General features: G+C 41.5%; 1 protein-coding gene across 1 annotated transcript in view; it reads left to right on the top strand.

Annotated features, from left to right (window-relative positions):
* The window catches only part of EXT1 (exostosin glycosyltransferase 1), a 341,687-nt gene that overhangs the window by 229,193 nt on the left and 104,601 nt on the right, over positions 1–7,893 (top strand). The gene's annotated exons all lie outside the window — the stretch shown is intronic.

The raw sequence follows: 7,893 nt of genomic DNA on the forward strand, positions 1-7,893 counted from the left end.
TTGCAGAGATAAAATATTTGCCCTTCTCCATTCATCCAAGTTTTATTGGACTCCCCTGAGCCAGGCTCTGTACAACACCCCTCGGCCCCAGCCCCAGGGCTGTGACATCCTGTGAGAAACAATTCCAGCTCTGCAGGGAATTGTAATGGTTGACGATAAAAATGCTAACACTGATGTAAGTCTAGAGGAGAGAGACCCCGAGCCAAGTCTGCTGTATCTTGTTGATCTAGCAGGAAAACTGTTGCATTGTCTGTTTTTAAAATGTGAATCAGTTGCTGTATGAGCAATGAATAACAGAAAATGCAAAGAAGAAATGAGAAGAAATGGCTTTTCTTTTTGTTTTAAAAGTAGGCAAATCTAGGAGGGTAAGGGGTTCACTGAGTGATAGGGACCTCAGCTCTTTTCTCTTAACTTTGGGCGTGTGGCCAGGAGAGATCAGTCCTTGCGGAAGGCCATTATGCTCGGAAGGGTGAATGGACAGCACAGAAGAGGAAGACTCTGGATGAGATGGATTGATACAGTAACTGGGGCGATGGGGGTTGGTGTGTCAGAATTAGTGAGACTGGCTCAGGACAGGGCAGGCTTCAGAGCTGCTGTACATAGGGTCACTATGCATCGCAGGCGACTCAGTCAGTAACATTCTATGACAGGTTTGGAAGCAGGATTGGCATCCACTTCCTAAGCAATATGTTTCCGGAAACTCTATGAACTCTGATAAATGTCAATAGTTGTAGAGGGGCTTCAGGTCTTTTGTTCATATGGTCGTTATGAGTCATTCTCAACTCTAAGGCAGTCAACAACAACAACAACACATTAAACACATGACTTACACCTCAGAATCCAGCTCTCATCGAATAATGACAATACGTGCAAAGTATATGAAGAAACATGCTATCAGGAGAGGCCAGACCTTGGAAGAAGATGTCATGCTGGGGGAGGTAGAGGTCGGCATAAGAGAGGAAGATTTTCTCAAGGAGATTGGCTGAACAGTGGTTGGGCGTGGTTGATATTGTGAAGATGATGCAGATATAGTTAGTTGGGCAATTGTTGATACTGTGAAAATGATGCAGATATAGTTATCTCCACACTAAGTAACTAGCTAAATGACTGTCTTTTCCTATGGAGCCACTGTTCTTTGCCTAGCATATGAGTACGTACACATTGCACCACCAGGTGAGAAAGAAGGGTAGAGCTAATATATGTGGAGAAATAGGGAATCCAGATAGTCTACTTGCAAAAAAAAAAAAAAAACAATAAAAAAAACCCAAAAACAAAACAACTTCTGATTTCCTTGGAAGCTGTGGTTGGAAGACATAAAATAGAGACTACATCAAGAACAGAGTGCATCTGGTTGCCAGTTTTATTTAATCCAGAGCAACACTTAAGAACCTCTATTTCTTTAAGATCAGTACTTTGTGGCATGACCATATCTGGTGAGCCTTTTGGATTTTATAGACTAAGAATTATCATACTGCTTTATTCAACCTATTTCCCAAGCTGTTAAGCACCTAATTCTGAAGGTCTGAGACTCATGCTGTCTCCATCTGCAGGGTTCATGAATCTGTACGAATGTAATTGTATTATTTAATCTATTATTATATCATCTATTATTTTTATTATCACCATAATCTTGAGGCTGTTCATTACTGCATAAAATGACCTCCAGGAAAACGGCTTTCCATGGATTTCTTCTAACTTCCTGTGTTTGTTTAAGAACAGCAAGTCTGCAGAATTTTTGCTTGCAATGTGTTTTTTAAAAGCATTCCAAGAAGTGGCATTATATTGAAATAGAATTGCCTCATTATATTTTGATTAGTGTTTGACTAATTTTTTAAATTGGGGGCATTTGATAAAAAAGTTAGATAATTGACAAAGACATTGTTGAATGAAAAGTATGAAACAGTTCAGTTCCTATAAGCAGATTTTGCTTACTGCTGAGTTTTGGGGGAGATTTAGGGTCACATGGTCTGAGTAGCGATCACACTACGCACGCATCGTCGTCCTCTTACTCACAGCTGACCCCTCTAGTGGGTTTCGGAAGCTGTAGATCACGTGGGAGGAGATTGCTCGTCTTTCTTCTAAGGAGCGACTGGCGGTTCCATCACCTCAGAGGCTTGGCCTTCGGGTTAGCGGCACAGATCACTGTGATGACGAGGCCACGAGAACTTCCCTTGTGGAGGTTAGCTAAATGCCTGAGAGTCACAGCAGAGCTTCCCTTGATCTAAATGCCTGAGAGCCATATTGTTCTGAAGGAACTGATAGGTCCATCAACAGAATCATTAACGAGCAGATGAGTTGGAAAACTGAGGAATGACCTGGAAAATAAACATAAATTGTGTAATTTAGTAGACAAACCAATGGTGATCACTTTTCATGAAAGTAAAGCTATGTTGGCTACACTGATAAGCAAAGGCTACATTGTCAGTGGCATGGTGCGTCCTATGAAATCTTATTCCTATTTTTATTTTATTTTATTAATTTTAAAAAATAGTTACAGAGATTTTGGATTTCCATTCATTCATTGTTGCACTTTTCTCCACACCTGCCCACCCCATCTTATTCCTATTTTATGGATGCGTAGTTGAGGCACAGAGATTAGAAACCCAAGTCACATAGCTAGCTAAGTTCTCAAGAAGGATTCCAGTTCTAGCATTTGAATGTTAGAACTGAATTTTTTTAAATCTCTGCCCTATCAATATGGAGTTTCTGAAAGAGTGAATAGTAGAGCATTGTTATATGCTGTTGAGTCAGAACTGACCCCTAGCTCCAGCAAGCTTTCAGAGAGAGTTAAATCACACAGGAGATTACCCATCTTTCTCTTGTGGAACAGCTAGCTGGTAGATTCAAACCACAAGGCCTTGGGTTTCGTCCCATAAATAACACCTCAAAGCAGATATGTAGCTCACCTTCTGAAATTGATACATTGACTTGAAGACCATTTCTTTTGCTTAGGGCCAGAAGATAGAACTAAGATTAAAGATGTAGGAATTCATGCAGGATCTTGCCTCTGGTGTCTGACACCTGGGTAATTCTATAACGTGTAGCTTTCCTTCATTTCTTAGCATTGTTTGGTGCTTCACCAATTTCCAGATGAACTAGTCACGTATATTGAATGGTACTAGAAGTCAGGTTTAATTAATTGTTTACTACATCAACAGCCTGGCTACTTTGTCTTTGAGAGTAGACAGAGTCATTGTCATCTTTATCTGAGGATAGAGGAGCCAGTGACCAAATATTCATAGAATCGCACTGACTGACAAGTCACATGCATTGTAAGTATTTCTTGGTGAGACAGAAGGAAGCTAACAAACAGCAGTTCCTGGGCAGTAACTCTCGCCATGAGATTGAGACTGGATGCAGGGCCGTGTCAGGTCCACTTTGGCCAGCTGCCAGGAGGATTTAATTATTAAAATTCCACAAGAACCTTATTCTAAGACCAGCACATTTGCAAGGTATAATTTTACTCATCACATACTTGTCATGTCTTGCTCTAAATATATGTTATCTATCCAATATATCATGCGAAAAGAATAAGTTATCTCCTCCTGCATGATTAACTGCCTCTAAAAACTCACTGGAGGGTCAGCTATGGGCTGGTCCAGAATCAATGGTACTCAACAACAATAACATTAACATACTACATATTCATGGCATGTAACTGCCTTATGAGATGTGTGTGTATTAGATTCATCAACAAACATGGAACAGAGGCTCAGAGAGAAAATGCCAAGTGAAAGAGTTGTCATTGCTTTTGGAACTGAGTCTAAAGGACTAGAAGTCTTCAGATCCTTCCATCATATATTGCAATGTTTCTATTAGTCCTTGATTAAGAATGAAAGGGTCAGGACAACAGAAGGCAACAGAAGTTCCAGAGAGACTTGTGTGTTTAGAAAGCCCTAAGTGTGCGCCTACATTAGAGTGAAGTCTGAGGCTGGTAGGTCATTGACATTCAGGTGACTTAACTTAGGAAGATCTTCTCTGCCATTCTGAATTGTTACTTGGCATGTGCACTGTCCTCTCAATTGGCCGCATATTTTAGTCACTAGTCAGAACAACTGTGCCAGTCCCTCCCTTGACTCTCTCTCTTATACTTTCTCCCCATCCCCACTTCCCCCTCCTCGTCTACCTTGATCTTGTCTTTCAGTGACTGATTCCTCCTGGTGATGGAACCAACAATTTTCTCTTGTGATCCCTAGTTGGCTAATTTTCAGAAGTGGATAATCCAAGTCTTTCTTGATAGTCCATCTTAGTCTGGAAACTTTACTGAAATCTGGTCTCTGTTGGTAACCCTGCTGGTGTTAAAATACTCACGGTATAGCTCGCAGCATCACGGCAACGCAGAAGCCATCAGAGTAGAGCAAACTGGCAGACATGTGGTGGAGAGAAGTATGAGACGAGGTGAAAATGAGCTAACTCTTTTCATAGTGTAACCACTGAAAAAGAAATACTTTCTTCCTAATATATGGATGTTGTTGATTGCCTTCGAGTCAAGCAAGCTTCATAGTGACCCTATGAACAAAAGGCCTGAAGCCCCTCTACAACTATCGACATTCATCAAAGTTCATAGAGTTTCTGGATGCATGTTGTTTAGGAAGTGGATGCCACGGCTATCAGAAACACAGAGGTAGGGCAAATTGATTTGGGAAGGAATTCAAGAAGCATTTGGTAGCAGTTTCTATTTTGAGCTAAGAAATTTGTGATTTTTCTCGCTTGTTGGCCCGTCACTCTTTTGCACCTGTAAGAGGATGCTGACGTGGGTCTTCATCACTGTGTCTCTTCTCTGTTTCTTTTAAATTTCAGAAAATAAAATCAAATCCATTCTAGGGTTCTTTCTCCTCCTCTGACAAAACTAATGCCAGTGTTGTTAGAATTCTTCATATTAAGAAGTATGAGAAAACAATTGACTTTTACTTCTAAGTTTGCATGGAAAGATCTTAAGCAAGTTCCCACTTTTATTATTTACTTAGGGCATTTACTTTTGTATATATACATAACACTTGGTAGGAGTGCATTTATGATGAATCAAAAAGGAAGAAAAACTTCAAATAACTCATTGCAGTTAAGTCCAACTCCTAGCAGTCTTATAGTGAATCTACAGGAGAAACCAGAACTGTGTCTTAGAGTTTCGAAGGCCATACATCTTTATTAGGGTGGACTGCCACATTTTTTTTCCCGCAGAGCTGCTAGTGGATTTGAACTGCTGACCTTCTGATCAGCAGCTGATCTTCTAACCACTGCACCATCAGGGCTTTCTGCATTTATGCTCAGTGCTGTTTTTATTTGGTTTGTTCTTTAGAAGATAACATTGTTCTGTACTGCAAAGAATTGTGATTGAACTCGCTGACATTATCAGAAGAATGAACAGATTGATCTTAGGAGAAGTTAGAGACCTAATGCTCCTTAGAAGTCAGGAGGTGACAGTTGATAGTATATATTCTGAACATGTTATTAGGAAGGGCCAGATCCTGGCGAGAGAGAGTGTGTGTGCTTGATAAAGTAGAGGATCCAGTAATAAAGAGAGAGACTCTCAATGAAATGGGTTGATACAGTGGCTGCACTAATGAGCTCAGGAGAGCAGAGATGTCAGGATAGCACAAAAGTAGACAGTGTTTGGGAGCTCTGGTGGCCTAGTGGCAAGAAGCTGCCCTGAAATCCCAGAGGAGCGCAGTTCAACTCCACCAGATGGTCTGCTGGAGAAGTATGGACAATCTCTTCCTGTAGCTGTCAGATCCGATTTAACCACACACACACACACACACACACACACACACACACTCACTCTCTCTCTCTCTCTCTCTCTCTCTCTCTAATAAAAAAATTTTAAAAAGTAGACAGTGTTTCCTTCTGTCTGCAAGTCAGAATGGAATGGGCAGCGCGTGATAATTGATGCTGTCCTGTTGAAACCAGCTCATAACTGATCCTCCAACAGGTTTTTGGAGGTTGTAAATCACATGCAAGGAGATTGCCAATGTTTTCCTTCCTCAGAGCTGCTGGTGGATTTGAACCATAAGAGTCACTAACTTTGGGATAGCAGAAAAAACCCCTATGGACTACAGCAACAACATAGCAGCGGACTCTTCCATCTGAAAGAGCATACTATGCCTTGGCACCATTTCCTATACTCCAGTAGTTTATGATGGCAGGATGTTTGGGAGGGGAAAAAAGAAACAGTTTGTAGTCGTGGTTTAAAATTCATTTCTCATATAGTACACAGGGGGCAGGGAATCAGCAGGGCTGTATTAACTGGAAAACCATTTTTGTGTTGCATTTTGAGCCATTTAAGCTCAAGCTGACTAGCACCTTTGGAAAAGCAAATCCCAAATCCTTGTGCTAATCAAGGGAAATTGAGCCATGTTGTTCCGAAAGAAAACTGGGGCGAAGAATGAATATAATGGCAATTTCTTTTTTATTAATCATGCACCATATAGGTCGGTTCTATGCCTGCCCCCTTCCCCAACAAACCACTCTTCTAAATGTGTTTACTAAAGCAGCCCAGCAGGTGAGCATTTTAGGTGTTGGTGGGATTGAGGTAGTTTTATTTCTCGGTGCTGTAAATAGAAGAGAATTTTGTGTTACTGGTGTGGGGTGGGCAGCAGATTCCAGGATGCTGTGAAGGAAAGTGCATGGACTTGAACATGATGACACATCATGACTTGAATCAGGATGTGTTTGATATACTTTTGCTGTGTGTTTACTACACTGAAATTACTCATCTATGGACAGTATAAAGCCAACTGCCCACCATGTCCATTTGGCACTGATGTAGAGAAAACACCACCGACAGCCGAGCAGGCCTAGAGTAGCGATGACTTGAATCTCCTGTCTGTCTTTACAAGCAGTGGCACCAGTTAGGCACCTGCCAGTCCCTCTCCTCCTATTCCATGGGGCTTTGGGGAATGTGAAACTGTTCATTGTCAGTGAGGAATAGGGTAGAGAAAGGCGAGAGTAGCATGATGATATTTACCTTATTCTTTTCATGCTTAAATAGAATGAACGATTCTTCAGAGCAGAATCTTGTTTCAAGTGGATAGCTAATTTTCAGCCACTTATTAACCTCTCCTTACTTAAGCAGACTACCTCAGTCTTTTTTGAAGACACAGAAAAGATTCCCAGCCTCCTTTCCAACCCTCTTCTAATCACCGGAAACCATCATAAACTCGTTAAAAGGGTGAAAAGCTTGAAGGCAGAAGTACACTGTACCTTTCTTGGATGAAAACTTCAGAAGTTCTTGTTATTGTTAGGTGCCATCAAGGTCAAGTTGGTTCTTGCTCACAGGGACAACATGGCTCACACATGAACCCTCCTCCAGTTAATTTGTATGTTGTCCAAGCCCAATTTTGTAGCCACTGTATCCGTTTATCTACCTCCTTTGCACCGACTCTCCACTTTAGCAGGCAGTGGCTCATTCTCCAGGGGTGGTCCCTCTTGACCACATGCCCAGAGTGCCTGAGAAGAACTCTTACCACCCTCACTTCTCAGGCACATTCTGGCTGTACTTCTTTCAGGACACATTTATTTGTCCTTCTGGAAGTCCAGGTCTAGGAAACATTCTTTGCCAGCACCACAACCCAAAGGCATTAATTCTTCTTCAGTCTTACTTCTTCATTGTCTGGCTTCCACACGTATTTGGGGTGACTGAAAATACCATGGCTTCATTCAGGCACATCTTAGTCCTCAAAGTGATTATTTTGCTTCTTAACAAAGAAAACAAGCAAGCAGGGTTGTGTCATCTGCATAATGCAGATTGTTGATAAATCGTCCACCAATCTTGACCCCACATTTCTCCTCATAGAGCCAGGTGGCTCCTTGGAGGCAAGGATTCTGAGGCTCCGTCTAACATACTTTGGACATGTTGTGAGGAGAGACCGGTCCTTGGAGAAGGACATCATGCTT

Source organism: Elephantulus edwardii, unplaced genomic scaffold (genome assembly GCF_000299155.1).
Source record: "Elephantulus edwardii isolate Elephantulus edwardi_28Jun2011 unplaced genomic scaffold, EleEdw1.0 scaffold00003, whole genome shotgun sequence".
NCBI lineage: Eukaryota > Metazoa > Chordata > Mammalia > Macroscelidea > Macroscelididae > Elephantulus > Elephantulus edwardii.